Raw genomic sequence first — 17,978 nt, 5'->3', positions numbered from 1 at the left:
TCTTGAAAGGAGGATATAAGATGAACATCAACAAAAGCAAAACGAGGATAATGGAATGTAGTCGAAGTACGTCTGGTCATCCTGAGGGAATTAGATTAGGAAATGAGACACAAAGTAGTAAAGGACTTTTGCTATTTGAGGAGCAAAATAACTGATGATGGTCGAAGTAGAGAGGATATAAAATGTAGACTGGCAATGGCAAGGAAAGCGTTTCTGAACAAGAGAAATTTGTTAACATCGAGTATAGACTTAAGTGTCAGGAGGTCTTTTCTGAAAGTATTTGTATGGAGTGTAGCCATGTATGGAAGTGAAACGTGAACGATAAATAGTTTGGACAAGAAGAGAATAGAAGCTTTCGAAGTGTGATGCTATAGAAGAATGCTCAAGATTAGATGGGTAGATCATATAACTAATGAGGAGGTATTGAAAAGAATTGGGGAGAAGAGGAGTTTGTGGCACAACTTGACTAGAAGAAGGTATCCTTTGGTAGGACATGTTCTGCGGCATCAAGGGATCACCAATTTGGTATTGGAAGGCAGCGTGGAGGGTAAAATTCGTAGAGGGAGACCAGGAGATGAATACACTAAGCAGATTCAGGAGGATGTAGGTTGCAGTAGGTACTGGGAGATGAAGAAGCTTGCACAAGATAGAGTAGCATGGAGAGCTGCAGCAAACCAGTCTCAGGACAGAAGACCACAACAACAACAACACTATTTACCATTAGGTATCTTTCATTTGTCCTTTTTCTGCCACTCACAATGCCTTCTATGACATCGATGAATAAATAAGCTCTTCTCATACAGTGTCTAAGTCAACTGTGTATCCTCTTCCTGATTACCTTTAAAATTTCTCTCTCTTCCCCACTCTTCTCAACATCTCCTCATTGCTCACTTTGATACCCATTTTGTCCCTTCCAGCTTCCTCCAAATCCACATCTCAAATGCTTCTGCTCTTATTTCTTCCTCCTCCTGCAGTGTCCACGTCTCAGCTCCGTATAATGGCACGCTCCATATGCACCGTGGTGATAGAAGTCATGGGACAGCAATATGCACATATATAGATGGCGGTAGTATCAGGTAGACAAGGTATAAAACGGCAGTGCATTAGTGGAGCAGTCATTTTGAAAGGTCTCTCTTGGATTCCTTTCATGTTAATTTCTTAAATCTGTTGTCATTTATGGCATAAATTCCTCTTGTAAAATTACTGTGGTTTTTCTGACTATCTGGGAGGAGACTGAGTAGTGGAACGTGTTACTTTTACACATAAACAAGAACGATCTGTCACACTACTACACTTTAAAACACAGTTTATATGTAATTCATGTCACATAGTCTCACACGGAACCTACATCCGCTTTCTTTTATATACTGTATATGATAAGATACTGTCATCCCCCTTCCCTTCTGTATGAAAGAATGAATGAGCAAATGTATTTCTAGTTGCATGCTGGATGGTAGCACACAAGCCTCTCTGCTAGAGAACAGTAGGACCAACGTCGGAACAGGTAGCTACGCTTTCTAAAAGCAAAGAGGTTTCTATCCTTAGTATGGTTCTGTCCGTCCCTTGTCATGTTGGTATAGGAAGCTACCTCTCTGGCCACTTCCGTTTGTATTTGTGAGCCACCCTCAGGCAGGGACCACGTCTGTCTGTCCGCGGCGAGCGTCTGAAGTGGTAAGATCTCCGGCTAAGCGCGTGTCTGGTAAGGCCGTAGGACAATGGATTTCTTAAGATCAGCCTAACTGAAAATTTAATCACCTTTATTTCAGGTTTAGATCTAAAATATCTAATGTTATCTTAAATTGCAACACAGTGTATTTCGAGTGTGAAGTTCAGAATATCTTCCGGTAGTTGCTTTGTCACTACTTTGTGAGCAAAGTGGAACCACGTGTTGATCAGCAACTCTAACTAAGATCATCAGTCTTAAACGCGAATATGCGTGAGATTATAAAGTCTCGTCTTGACAATATTTTTCAATATAGCAACTTTTCTTTATGTTCAACCCACGTGGGGTGTACTTTGTGAGACAATGGTTTGACCCATCAGGTTAATAGTAAGACAACAGTAACCAGTTCGAGGTTTTTCTTTTGTAAATTGCTTTTCGATCTAATTTATTTTAATTAGCAAAATTATTGTGGAGTTACACTCTTTGTGTAAATCAAGTTAACCACGTGAAGCATGTGGTGTAATCATCAAAGTAGCCCTCAGTTATTCTTTTCGGGAAGATTTAACCGAGAGATAGTATGAATTTAGTATACCAGTGTGTGGTAATTACATGACGGACAGGATTGTGCTGCGAACGTAACTTCTTTGGGTGAAAATTGAATCTGTTCGTTGTGGCTAATTTCCTCTTGCATATGTTTCAACGTTCTTCGTGTGTTATTTTATGAACGCAGTGTTTTATGCAGTCTCCCAATCTTGGCTCCATATTTGATGTGTTCCGTAAGATTACAAACTCACATTTTCACAATCCTAAATAAGGCACCAGTGTAATTATGAATCAAGTTTAATATGCTGAAACTTCAATGATCAATGTTAAAATAAATTTCGAAATATAAACTGATTTATTTCTTTTTATTTAAATTCTCTTATATATATATATATATATATATATATATATATATATGTCACCGATTGTCGTATGGCTATTAAAAGATTATAATTAATGTTAGTCTGCTTGGGAATTTGGTAAGCTAGACTGGATACCTGGTGAAACAGTTGCGCAGTAATGCAATGTTAACTTCCCCAGACAGCTCACAGGTTTTAACCCACTTTTATGGTCTTGAATAGCAGCACCGCTTGCAGAATAAATTGAAGCAACAACATTACAATTTGTACTCAGGTGATTCATGTAAAATACTTTCCGGCGTGATGATGGTGACACGACGCGTGTTAACAGACATTGAACGCGAAATGGTAGTTGGAGATAGACGCATGAGACATTCCGTTTCGGATATCGTTAGGAAATTCAATATTTAGAGACCCATAATTTCACCACTGGGCCGAGAATACAAAATTTTTCAGGCGCTACCCCTCACCATGTACAACACAGTGGCCGACAGCCTTCAATAACGATAGAGAGAAGCGGCGTTTGTGTATAGCTGTAAGTGCTACCAGACAAGCAACACTGCGTGAAATAGTCGCATAGATCAACGTTGGACGTACGACTAACGACGAACGTATCCGCTAGGACAGTGCGGCGAAATTTGGCGTTAATGAGCTGTGGTCTACATCTATACCTGCATCTACATGGTTACTCTGCTACTCACACTTCAGTGCCTGGCAGAGGGCTCATCGAATCACTTTCATACTTCTCCACCATTCTACTCTCGAATGGCGTGTGGGAAAAAGGAACACCTAGATCTTTCCGTTCGAGCTCTGATTTCTCTTCTTTTATGTGTCAACAAAATATTTTTGTATTCGGAAGAGAAAGTTAGTGATTGATGTTTCGTAAGTAGATATCGCCGTAAAGAAAACAGCCTTTGTTTTAGTGACTGCCACCCCAACTCGCGTATCATATCAGTGACACTCTCACCCCTATAACATGAAACGAGCTGCCCTTCTTTGCACTTTTTCGATGTCCTCCGTCAATGCTACCTGGCAAGGATCCCACACCGCGCAGCAGTATTGCAGCAGAGGACGGACAAGTGTAATGTAGTCTGTCTCTTTAGTGGGTTTGACGCATCTTGTAAGTGTTCTGCCAACAAAGCGCAGTCTTTGTTTCTCCTTCATCATAATATTATCTATATGGTTTTCCAGTTTAAGTTATTCGTAATTGTAATTCCTAGGTATTTAGTCGAAATGAGAGCCCTTACATTAGTGCAATTTATCGTATACCCAAAATTTATCAGATTCTTTTAGTAGGCTACCCATGTGGATGACCTCGCACTTTTCTTTGTTTAGTGCCAATTGTCACTTTTCGCACCATACAGAAATTCTCTCTACATCATTTTGTAATTGGAATTGATCGTCTTATGATTTTACTAGACGGTAAATTACAGCGTCATCTGGAAACAACCTAAGGTGGCTGCTCATATTATCACCTAGATCATTTGTATAGATCAGGAACAGCAGAGGGCCTATGACACGACCTTGCGGAACGCCAGATATGACTTCTGTTCTACTCGATGATTTACCGTCCATCACTACGAAGTGTGACCTCTCTGAGAGGAAATCCAGTCACACAACTGAGACGATACTCCACATGCACGCAATTTGATTAATAGTCGCTTGTGAAGAACGGTATCAAAAGCCTTTTGGCAATCTAGGAATATGGAATCTACGAACGGCCAAACGTACCGAAGCTAGTTTCGGTTTGTGTGCGTCCCCGTATGCAGCGTCTTTTATTTTGCGAAGCCTCTCTATAATGTCCACAACATGTCACCAACACCGCCACGAACCGATGTCCCCACAGAATCAGAAGCCTCACCGTGCCATCACTTCCCCGCGACCAGCGACAACCTGCGCCACTCTCCGAGTCACGTACGTGTCTGTCCACACACACATGTAAGCCACGTCCGGCTGGCTTATTGTTAACTGCGCTGCCCCCAGACTTCATCCCGACTCCTCGCAGGCAGATGAGTCACACAACCGTTGCGAATCTCACCAGCACGCCTCTCTCTCCAGACGAGACGCCACACCGCATCTTACAGCAACCCCCGCCTCCCCCGTTCCTTACCGCCCTCTGCAGCATAAAGCCATCCCCGCACCCGTTTGGACACGGGGTTAGCGGAACACCCCCGTACGCTCCTGCTCGTCCATGCATACCTGAGCGCCGTATCGCCAGCATTAAATGAATTACAGCGACTGCCAGTAAACCATCCACCCCCACCACACCCCCTCCGGCCTTACAACATTCACCCTCGCCATCCGCACCCACCTTTACGTCCCGATTTCCTGACAATCCCGTCTCTGAAAAAGACACACCCCAACCCCACTACGGCCAAAGTCAGTATAGCGCGCTACAAAACCGGAAACCCCCACGAGGTGATTTCCTTGCTTCCCCTCACTCGCGAGCTCAACTCATCCCCAACTCCCACTTTAGGGGTGCAGTTTCGGCCCCCGCTGAGGTTGCAAAACTCCGAGGAAACAAAATTCCGCTAACGGCCTCGTCTTAGGGACACTTAAAAACGAAATCCTCTCTGTGTCTAGCTCCCCCTGTTTCCGGAAAGCTGGAGGGTGGAATTTCTGAGCGCTATCTCCCACTTTTCCCTTTCCCCCCTCGGCCGTCGGTGCCATATTCCAAACTAATCTCTTCTCGCTGCCTTTTCCACGTGATTGACCTCGTTTTGTCGGCGGACTTCTCTCGAGCAGTAGTTAGCGGGTAAACCTTCTTGGGAAAATATACCTACCATAAACCAGTTAAGCAAAGCAAATTACAGTTTCAAACAAAGAATCATTCTGTGAGGCTTGCTGTAAGCAGTTAAATGGAAGAGAAAGTTCATTTAATCGGGCCTACAACATGAAGCAGACAATGAAACTTCGTTCCCAACTTGGGATGTTTAACGACACATTTTGTCACGCCTACCAATCCAATGTGCACAACACGACAAACAATGGTAATTATCACATTAACACCTCTACATTAACACTTCTACATATCTTCTGGGACAGGTGTCACTTCGGATCACATTTGCCAAGTGGGAAAAATTAACACGAATTATTCTAAACAGCACTTCCCGTTCTTTTTAACATCAGTCAGAACACCTGTCGGATGTAACTCTCTTTGTCAGTCTACCTGTGCAGGCGTCTTCATCTGTACCCAAATAAACTACCGACAACCCTCCTTACTGCAGTCAAGCCTTAACTTACCTCAACAATGTTTACCTCTCCCCTCTCCCCCTCCCCAAACAGCTCCACTACTCTGACGATTAACTGCAGCGACGTCATGTTTCCTGTCAGTCGATCCCTTCTTATAGCCAAGTTGTGTCATAAATTTCTTTTCGCCTCGATTACATTCAGAACCTCTCCGTTAGCTATCTGCTATACCTATTTAACAATCAGTTTTCTCCTGTACCACAGAATTTTGAATCGTCTACTCTGGTGTTTTTTTTTTTAATCTCACCTATTTATCGCCCACGATTCCCAGTCGTTCAAGACTGCATTCCTTTATTTAAGAAAAGACGTCTTAACACTCACATATACATCTTACATTTCGCAGAACTGTTCCCTTGTTATTGATTTTGTGCATTTTTTTACCCTCTCTGCCTTGGCTATCATCAGTAATTTGGCTGTACAAACAGCAAAATTGATCTAAGACTATTACCGTCTCATTTCCTAATCTAATTTCCTCAGCACCACTCACATTATGTCAACACATTCCATTACCCAAGTTTTCCTTTTGCTGATGTTCTTATCTCTTTACAAGACACTATCCATTGCGTTCAACTACTCTTCCACCGTCTCTGACCAAATTAAAATGTCACCAGCATATTTCCTCCCCCTAAATTTTAATTCCCTCCCCAGACACGTCACTTATTTTCTTTGCTGTCAGGGAATAAATCCGTGTTGATGTTGGAATAGGTAACGCTCAGCAATGTGGCACTGGCGATTAGATTTGAAAGAAGGACATTCCAAACAACAACACAGGTGACATGTTGGTACTACACCTTGCTCTTCGACAGTTTGTGGCATCTGACGACAACAGAGATGTGTTCGCATGAAATCAGGGAAAGGAATCACTCGGGAACTCCAGTCCAGTTAGCAAAATAACTTTGCGAAGGGAGTTAAAAATCATGGGATAAAATGGTGGAGAAATTCTTCGTAAGAGACATAATACTGTAGTCAATGTCTGTGCTAAGTGACGAATAAGGTGGTGTGCACAGCGATAGCCCTGGACACTGGATGACTGGAAACGAGTGTTTTAGAGAGATGAATCGTGGTATACTATGTGGCAACCCGACAGAATGGTTGGGGTTTGGCAAATGCCTGGAGAAGCTTACCGCCTCTCTGCAATGCCAATAATAAAGTACGAAGCAGGTGAAGTGAGGTATGGCAGTGTGTTTTTGTCGTTAGTGTGTGACTCCAAAAAAATGGTTCAAATGGCTCTGAGCACTATGGGACTTAACTTCTAAGGTCATCAGTCCACTGGAAACTTAGTACTACTTAAATCTAACTAACCTGAGGACAACACACACATCCATGCCCGAGGCAGGATTCGAACTTGTGACCGTAGTGGTCGCGCGGTTCCAGACTGTAGGGCCTAGAACCGCTCGGCCAATTCGGCCGGCTGTGTGACTCCCTTATTGACATTAAGAAAGGCTAAATGCCGAAGGATACGAACACATCACAACGAATTGTGTACTCCATACAGTAGAGGAATGGACCGGAGGCGACGAGTGCATCAGCATGACAATGCACAGTGACGTAAAGCAGCATCTGGTATATGGACAATGATGATGATGAGGTCCCATACTCCGAGGAGCGTAGGGGACGATGCAGGAGACCCGCACCGCCGTACTAGGCAATGTCCAAGCGAAGTTGGTTTGCCAATTTCCTCCGACCGTAATGGGGATGAATTATGATGATGATGAAGACGACACAACAATCTACAGTCATGTCGAGGCAGGAAAACTCACTGACCCCGCTGGGAATCGAACCCGGGACCCGGTGCGAGGGAAGCGAGGCTGCGAGCAGCGGACATATGGACAATAACACTGCAGAAATAGACTGACCAGCCAGAAATGGTGTCCTGAAAGAAATGAACGCTTCGTGATGAAACAGAGCATCAACATCGCTCTATATTCCAGTGTCCAAAATTACTGCTTTCTCTGGTTTCGCCTCTTAAGGAAGAATGGGCTGCCATTCTCCTGCGCACATTGAGACACATCATACAAAGTGTTTCCAATAGAGTTAAGACTATCATAAAGACCAAAGATGTTCGGATAGTTTTGATGAGTTAGTATCAAACATGTTGGGGTTGTTGTTGTTGTTGTCTTCAGTCCTGCGACTGGTTTGATGCAGCTCTCCATGCTACTCTATCCTGTGCAAGCTCCATCTCCCAGTACCTACTGCAACCTACATCCTTCTGTATCTGTTTAGTGTATTCATCTCTTTGTCTCCCACTACGATTTTAACCTTCCACGCTGCCCTCAAATACTAAATTGGTGATCCCTTGATGCCTCAGAACATATCCTACCAAGCGATCCCTTCTCCTAATCAAGTTGTGCCACAAACCCCTGTTCTCCCCAATTCTATTCAATACCTCCTCATTAGTTATGTGACCTACCCATCAAATGTTCAACATTCTTCTGTATGCACCACATTTCGAAAGCTTCTATACTCTTCTTGTCCGAACTATTTATCGTCCATGTTTCAGTTCCATACATGGCTACACCCCATACAAATACTCTCAGAAACGACTTCCTGGCACTTAAAACTATACTCGATGTTAACAAATTTCTCTTCTTCAGAAAGGCTTTCCTTGCCATTACCAGTCTACATTTTATATCCTCTCTACTTCGACCATCATCAGTTATTTTTCTCCCCAAATAGCAAAACTCCTTTACTACCTTAAGTGTCTCATTCCCTAATCTAATTCCCTCAGCATCATCCGAGTTAACTCGACTGGGGTAAAGAACAGAAAAAGGAAAGTTATAGTATTTTTGAAATCCAGACTTTCCTATTAATTAGGTGCAGCAAGCACTGAGACAATTACACAGCATTTATTGCCACAGAGCACTTCAAGGTGGGGCATCAATGGCTGAAGTGCTGCACAGTGAAGAGAAGAACCTGCCCTGAGGAGCGACTCTGGAGTGTTTTGTAGTCGACAAAATCTGACCAACAGTCGGCTTTACAGTAATCTCAGAATGGAGGCCGATTACAAAATACGTGAAGCGGAGCAAAAATCCTGGCCCTGGAACATTTCCCTTTGCTCTGGTCCTCCCCGTAAAAGACGCCCGGAACCAAAGCAACGCACCAGCCCTGCTCCGCCACGCACTGATTAAAGCGAGAGCTCGCAGCCGAGAGGTGGGCCCAGAAGGTGGGAAGGGGAGGGAGGAGGGAGGAGGTGGGGGTGGTAGTGGGAGGTGCGGCAAAGAACTTTGGAAGAAGAGGTTCCAGGAGGTGGGGTGGGAGGGGGTGGGGATGGTGGACCGGAGCAGATTACACGGCTGGCCGAGAAATAAAGGCCACCCCGGAATGCATAATAATAACGCGTATTAATAACGCAGAGGCCAGCCCGGCTGGGGGCTAGGAGCGGAGCGCGGCAAATTTCCTCGCCATGTCGAAAACTCGATTAAATAAATCTGACCCCCGGCCGTGGGCCCACCTAAGGGGGCAGGCGGCCAAGTTTATTGTCCGTGTCTGCAGTGTTCAGAGGCTGCTTTCTGAGCAAAGTGATACGCTGATAAGTCCAGACCACTGCCCAACGCGAGATTGGACCTTTCAAAAGCTTTCGACATAATTGACCATGACTTCCTCATTCACAAATTAGATCAAACAGGTGTCTGAGGAATCGCAAATCAGTGGATAAGTGGTGGTTTTAAGGCATGATGACATTTCAGTACAAGGAAATATCACAACAACACATGTCTCCAGTAAATCAACAATAAAGTACGGAGTGCCACAAGGTTCTGTCCTAGGACCTCTACTGTTCCTCCTTTATATTGATGATATAAATGGCTTTATTAAATTGGGAAAACTAATCTTATTTTCTGATGACACCAGCATATTAATAACAGCTGCTGACAAAATCTCATTGGAAGTAGCAATAGATACTGTTATGTCCCAAATTACTAGCTGATTTCAAAAAACTAAAATAATAATAAATAAAGAAAAAACTGTCTTTATGAATTTCCACTTTTCTCCACATGTGGAGAACTTTGTTACAGTACCATACCTTGAAAATACATTACTCAGCTCGGTTACTGACACTTAGGTTCTAGGCCTATGCTTACAAGATAATTTAAAATGGGACTGTCATATAAAAGAACTTGAGAAAAAACTTTAAAAGCTTGTTATGCTCTGCGTGTGTTAAATAAAAGTGCAAGCAAGTCAACAGTAATTCAGGCGTATTATGCATACTTCCATGCACTACTTCGATATGGGCTAATCTTCTGGGCAAATTCAGCCCCCAGCATAAACATCTTTAGGATGCAGGAAAGAGCTATAAGGGCTATCTGCAGCCTAAGAAAATTGGAAACATGTAGACCACATTTCATCCAGATGAAAATAATGAGCCTACTGGGCCTTTACATACATGAGTGTATCCTGTTCGCAAAAGTATTTCTTTTAAACCAAACTGGACATCTTCAACAAAATAAGCATATACACAGTCACAACACAAGAAACACAAATAATATCCACATGTCACAGTGTAGAACGGCACTGTACCAAAAAAATGTATCACAGATAACAGTTCAGCTATATAACAGCCCACCCAGTGATTTAAAAATCGTAGCAACATAATTTTTTTTAAACATAATCGTAAGTCATTTCTAGTGGAAAAATGTTATTACTCTGTAAAAGAATTTTTAAATTACAAAAAATAGGTTTGCAAACAATGATTATGTAATAATGGTTAAATTCAAATTGCTATATTTGTCACTTGTAATTTATGATTGTTATCTGTAATTAATTTTGTCATACGCTCTCTCTCTCTCCCTCTCCCTATCTCTCTCTCTCTCTCTCTCTCTCTCTCTCTCTCTTGTAAGTAGGCTGTTTAGGTTCTTATATTGGTAACGTCACCGCCACGTAGCGCTCTGTATGAAAATCACTGGCTGTGCTGTGTGTAGTCTGTGGCTGGGTGGCATTGTTGTAATATTCGCTATTGTAGTGTTGGGCTGTTGGCTGTTAACAGCGGGTAGTGGTGCGCAGTTGAAGCTGAGCGGCCAGCAGTGGTGGATGTGGGGAGAGAAATGGCTGAGTTTTGAGAGCGGATGATCTGGACGTGTGTCCATCAGATACAGTACATTTGTAAGAATGGATGTCATGAACTGCTATATATATTATGACTTTTGAACACTATTAAGGTAAATACATTGTTTGTTCTCTATCAAAATCTTTCATTTGCTAACTATGCCTATCAGTAGTTAGTGCCTTCAGTAGTTAGAATATTTTATTTAGCTCGCAGTAGTGGCGCTCACTGTATTGCAGTAGTTCGAGTAACCAAGATTTTTGTGAGGTAAGTGATTTGTGAAAGGTATAGGTTAATGTTAGTCAGGGCCATTATTTTGTAGGGATTATTGAAAGTCAGATTGCGTTGCGCTAAAAAATATTTTGTGTCAGTTTAGTGTTGATCAGAATAAGTAAAGAGCGAAATGTCTGAGTACGTTCAGTTTTGCTCAGCTGTTTGAAATTTAAATAATGTAAGAGGTTTATCAGCACAGTCAATAATAAATTTTTCTAAGGGGACGTTTCACTCACTCACTCACTCTCTCTCTCTCTCTCTCTCTCTCTCTCTCTCTCTCTGTGTGTGTGTGTGTGTGTGTGTGTGTGTGTGTGTGTGTGTGTGTGTGTGTGTGTGTTTGTTTCTCTCCTTTCGCAATTTTGACATGTCCTATATTCAATGTACTGTTTGAGTATGTAATGAATCAAATGGACCAATAAATAAATGAAATGAATGGCGTCTGGTGGCATGATGGGGTGATGAAGGTACAGAAGTGGGTCAGAGACCAATGGGGAACCATTCTAGCGACGATACGGGCCGAAAATTGGGAAATCCAATGACGCAGGGTACTTTGACGGATGCCAGATGTTATGATCCAATGGCTGGGTGCAAGCATTCCGGAAATGCAGAATCTCGTCGATTGTTCATCTGATGCTGTATTGATCATATGTCATAAGTGATTGAAAGACAGTGAAAGAACGAGAAGGCGATAAGGTGCTGGATGCCGACGCTTCATCGCAGAATGAGGACGTCAGAGACTTTGCCGCTCTGTGAAGTAGGATAGGTGGCGGTCTATGGCAGGTCTGATAACGGAGTACAGTACCGGTGCAGTCACACGCGTTTCACTGCGCATCCGACAGCGTGCAGTGCACAACATGGGGCTTCCCAGCAGTTCACACCTAAGTGTTCCAATTTCAGTGAACAACATCGTCAGTTATGTCTAAATTAGGGACGAGATCATCGAGATTCCTTTAAGCTTACAAGTATTTAAAGCTGCAACATTAAAACTTCGCTAGAGCAGTAAGAACTTCACAGCAAATGTGTGCACATTTTGGTATTGTAAGAAGACGACCCGTCCTAGCCACTACATGGCAGAATATTTGTAAATGGCACGAAATTACGCAGGGTGTTACAAAAAGGCATGGCCAAACTTTCAGGAAGCATGCCTCACACACAAATAAACAAAAGATGTTATGTGGACATGTGTCCGGAAACGCTTAATTTCCATGTTAGAGCTCATTTTAGTTTCGTCAGTACGTACTGTACTTCCTCGATTCACAGTTGGCCCAGTTGATGGAAGGTAATGTTGACTTCGGTGCTTGTGCTGACATGCGACTCATTTCTCTACAGTACTAGCATCAAGCACATCAGTACGTAGCATCAACAGGTTAGTGTTCATCACGAACGTGGTTTTGCAGTCAGTGCAATGTTTACAAATGCGGAGTTGGCAGATGCCCATTTGATGTGTGGATTAGCACGGGGCAACAGCTGTGGCGCGGTACGCTTGTATCGAGACAGATTTCCAGAACGAATGTGTCGCGACAAGAAGACGTTCGAAGCAATTGATCGGCGTCTTAGGGAGCACGGAACATTCCAGCCTATGACTCGCGACTGGGGAAGACCTAGAACCACGAGGACACCTGCAATGGACGAGGCAATTCTTCGTGCAGTTGACGATAACCCTAGTGTCAGCGTCAGAGAAGTTACTGCTGTACAAGGTAACGTTGACCACGCCACTGTATGGAGAGTGCTACGGGAGAACAAGTTGTTTCCGTACCATGTACAGCGCGTGCAGGCACTATCAGCAGCTGATTGCCCTCCACGGGTACACTTCTGCGAATGGTTCATCCAACAATGTGTCAATCCTCATTTCAGTGCAAATGTTCTCTTTACGGATGAGGTTTCATTCCAACGCGATCAAATTGTAAATTTTCACAATTAACATGTGTGGGCTGACGAGAATCCGCACGCAATTGTGCAATCACGTCATCAACACAGATTTTCTGTGAGCGTTTGGGCAGGCATTGTTGGTGACGTCTTTATTGGGCCCTATGTTCTTCCACCTACGCTCAATGGACCACGTTATCATGATTTCATACGGGATACTCTACCTGTGCTGCTAGAACATGTGCCTTTACAAGTACGACACAACATGTGGTTCATGCACGATGGAGCTCCTGCACATTTCAGTCGAAGTGTTCGTATGCTTCTCAACAACAGATTCGGTGACCGATGGATTGGTAGAGGCGGACCAATTCCATGGCCTCCACGCTCTCCTGACCTCAACCCTCTTGACTTGCATTTATGGGGGCATTTGAAAGCCCTTGTCTACGCAACCCCGGTACCAAATGTAGAGACTCTTCGTGCTCGTATCGTGGACGGCTGTGATACAATACGCCATTCTCCAAGGCTGCATCAGCGCATCAGGGATTCCATGCGACGGAGGGTGGATGCATGTATCCTCGCTAACAGAGGACATTTTGAACATTTCCTGTAACAAAGTGTTTGAAGTCACGCTGGTACGTTCTGTTGCTGTATGTTTCCATTCCATGATTAATGTGATTTGAAGAGAAGTAATAAAATAAGCTCTAACATGGAAAGTAAGCGTTTCCGGACACATGTCCACATAACAGATTTTCTTTCGTTGTGTGCGCGGAATGTTTCCTGAAAGTTTGGCCGCACCTTTTTGTAACACCCTGTATATATTTCTTCACCTCGAAAACTCATTTATCGATGAAACGCGCCATCGTATGGAGTATCAAACGAAATTTGCTTCAAGGTTTCCTGCTAGAGAGAACGTAGACTGTTTTCTTGGACGTACAATAAATGGCATATTGGCAGGAATCGTTACAGCCATGTTTGTATCAGTTGACTGGGTCCAGTTGTGAGTCACCAATATTTTGGTCATAGGATACAGCTGTTCTGCCTTTTGTTCATTGCACAATTTTATAGTTCTTGGGTGTGTGTGTGTGTTGTCATTAGCGTAAGTGAGATTACGTAGTGTGTAAGCCTAGGGATCGATGACCTCAGCAGTTTGTTCCCACAGAACTTACCACAAATTTTTATAGTTCTGAACATTTAGAGCAAATCACAAATCGTTGCACAGTTCTTTAATATTATCATGGTTCAAATGGCTCTAAGCACCATGGGACTTAACATCTGAGGTCATCAGTCCCCTAGACTTAGAACTACTTAAACCTAACTAACCTATGACATCACGCACATCCATGCTCGAGGCAGTATTCGAACCTGCGACAGTAGCAGCTGCGTGGAATATTATCATGCTCTAACTGAGTATCTGTGCAACATTTTATCAGACGCTACTTCCCCTGTAAAAATTCTGAGGCTACTTTTAATATTCTCTGCCATCATAAATACACAACATACTGTCCTGGCCCATGCCTGAAGTTACTTTTCTTCATCTGTCGACTCCACTTCTCCTTGTGGAATGAACTGTTTTAATTGCAGAAGACACTGTTCACAATTTTCACGTGACAGTGGCAATTTAAGTCGAGGTGTTGTGATAAAATATGGTACTGCACCTGCCTATTATTGTACTGCACCTTTTTCCGTGTAAGCCCGCAACACATTCCACGAGAGTGTGAGAGAGCAAGTTTTCGTATTTAATTAACAACACTCAGCTTTATGAAGCAGAACGGGTGCACTCCCCTCCGTCTCTTTGCATCGTCAACCGTTTAACGTTGCCCTCCACTTGTTACCTAACATCCTCTTTTACTGAGAAACATAAAATCTTATTTCACTCCCCAACTAACCGTTCCCTCCACTTCTTAATTCAACGCAATGCGTCCCCCTTAACTCAGAATTTTTTACTGCGTTCCTCCCGCATTTTATTGGCTACAATTACGTGACTGTATAAAAAGTAACTAAGTGTTGTGACGCCATGAAAGAAAGTACCCGCCACCTACAATGAATATAATTAACCATTCAGCCCCAACGAAAATAAATTCACGTAATTTTTATGAAAGTTATTTATCTATTTGTTTCTCTAAAACAGAGCTGTTATAGCTCACGACCCTGTACGGATCTTCCTGAACCGCTTGTAGTTATCTTACCCAGGTAATTCCAGAATTTTCTCTGCTGTTTATCGAAAAATTCGAGAATGCACCGCATTCGGGAGTCCACGTTAAGATGTAGGTCCCACCATGAGAATGGACGTCCAAGAACAAAGTGCTCAGATTAAATGGGGTGTAAGACCAGGAAACAGTTTCGCTCCCCCTCCCCGCTGAAGAAGCGACGACGACTGTGGTATAGCAGGCGCTGTGCAGGTCTACGAGCTCCGCTGCAGATCTGCCCATTTCATCGAGAGCAGACGCAAAGTTATGTCACCATTTATTAACTTGTTTTTGGCCATAGTAAAGATCTAATATTTTAATCGCAATACCGAAGTGCTTGTCCCCTCCTGTACCTACTCGCTTTCTTCAGTCAGTCTACCCTTCAGTTTGCAGGAGCAGATCCACGCACCGCCTTCCAGGCGGGATACGAAAACGACAGAAATAAAAGTAATGTTCAGGAGTGGCAATGAAATACAGGGTGGAAAGTTATCAGTTATAAGATTTGCCCACAATATTACTATCCTCAGTGAGCGTCAGGGAGATTTACGGTAACACTTTAATGGAATGGACAGTGTAACTGGCACGAAAATGTTTCACGAGTAAATTAAAGAAATAAACTGCTCAGCCGGTATGTCCAAAAAAATGTTCTAGTGTGTATGAAATCTTATGGGACTTAACTGCTAAGCTCATCGGTCCCTAAGCTTAAACACTACTTAACCTAAATTATCCTCAGGACAAACAAACACACGCATCCCCGAGGGAGGACTCGAACCTCCGCCGGGACCAGCCGCACAGTCCATGACTGCAGCGCCCTAAACCGCTCGCCAGATCCCGCGCGGCCGGTATATCCAACTTTGGCACGAATAACAGCAGCGACGCGTCGGGTCTTGGATGGAATGATGATGATGATGATGATGATTGGATTGTGGGGCGCTCAACTGCTCGGTTATCAGCGCCCGTACAAGTTCCCAACCTCTGCTCAGTCCAATCTCTCCACGTGAATGAATGATGATGAAAAGATGAGGACAACACAAACACCCAGTCACCTCGAGGCAGATCCCGCGCAGCCGGTATATCCAACTTTGGCACGGATAACAGCAGCGACGCGTCGGGTCTTGGATGGAATAATGATGATGATGATGATTGGATTGTGGGGCGCTCAACTGCTCGGTTATCAGCGCCCGTACAAGTTCCCAACCTCTGCTCAGTACAATCTCGCCACATGAATGAATGATGATGAAAAGATGAGGACAACACAAACACCCAGTCACCTCGAGGCAGATCCCGCGCAGCCGGTATATCCAACTTTGGCACGGATAACAGCAGCGACGCGTCGGGTCTTGGATGGAATAATGATGATGATGATGACTGGATTGTGGGGCGCTCAACTGCTCGGTTATCAGCGCCCGTACAAGTTCCCAACCTCTGCTCAGTACAATCTCGCCACATGAATGAATGATGATGAAAAGATGAGGACAACACAAACACCCAGTCACCTCGAGGCAGATCCCGCGCAGCCGGTATATCCAACTTTGGCACGGATAACAGCAGCGACGCGTCGGGTCTTGGATGGAATAATGATGATGATGATGATTGGATTGTGGGGCGCTCAACTGCTCGGTTACCAGCGCCCGTACAAGTTGCCAACCTCTGCTCAGTACAATCTCGCCACGTGAATGAATGATGATGAAAAGATGAGGACAACACAAACACCCAGTCACCTTGAGGCAGATCCTGCGCGGCCAGTATATCCAACTTTGGCACGGATAACATCAGCGACGCGTCGGGTCTTGGATGGAATGATGATGATGATGATGATTGGATTGTGGGGCGCTCAACTGCTCGGTTATCAGCGCCCGTACAAGTTCCCAACCTCTGCTCAGTACAATCTCGCCACGTGAATGAATGATGATGAAAAGATGAGGACAACACAAACACCCAGTCACCTCGAGGCAGATCCCGTGCGGCCGGTATATCCAACTTTGGCACGGATAACAGCAGCGACGCGTCGGGTGTTGGATGGAATGATGATGATGATGACTGGATTGTGGGGCGCTCAACTGCTCAGTTATCAGCGCCCGTACAAGTTTCCAACCTCTGCTCAGTACAATCTCTCCACGTGAATGAATGATGATGAAAAGATGAGGACAACACAAACACCCAGTCACCTCGAGGCAGATCCTGCACGGCCAGTATATCCAACTTTGGCACGGATAACAGCAGCAACGCGTCGGGTCTTGGATGGAATAATGATGATGATGATGATGATTGGATTGTGGGGCGCTCAACTGCTCGGTTACCAGCGCCCGTACAAGTTCCCAACCTCTGCTCAGTACAATCTCGCCACGTGAATGAATGATGATGAAAAGATGAGGACAACACAAACACCCAGTCACCTCGAGGCAGATCCTGCGGGGCCAGTATATCCAACTTTGGCACGGATAACATCAGCGACGCGTCGGGTCTTGGATGGAATGATGATGATGATGATTATTGGATTGTGGGGCACTCAACTGCTCGGTTATCAGCGCCCGTACAAGTTCCCAACCTCTGCTCAGTACAATCTTGCCACGTGAATGAATGATGATGAAAAGATGAGGACAACACAAACACCCAGTCACCTCGAGGCAGATCCCGTGCGGCCGGTATATCCAACTTTGGCACGGATAACAGCAGCGACGCGTCGGGTGTTGGATGGAATGATGATGATGATGACTGGATTGTGGGGCGCTCAACTGCTCAGTTATCAGCGCCCGTACAAGTTCCCAACCTCTGCTCAGTCCAATCTCTCCACGTGAATG

Source organism: Schistocerca americana, chromosome 10 (genome assembly GCF_021461395.2).
Source record: "Schistocerca americana isolate TAMUIC-IGC-003095 chromosome 10, iqSchAmer2.1, whole genome shotgun sequence".
NCBI classification, from domain to species: Eukaryota; Metazoa; Arthropoda; class Insecta; order Orthoptera; family Acrididae; genus Schistocerca; species Schistocerca americana.
This window is presented reverse-complemented; position numbering follows the sequence as displayed.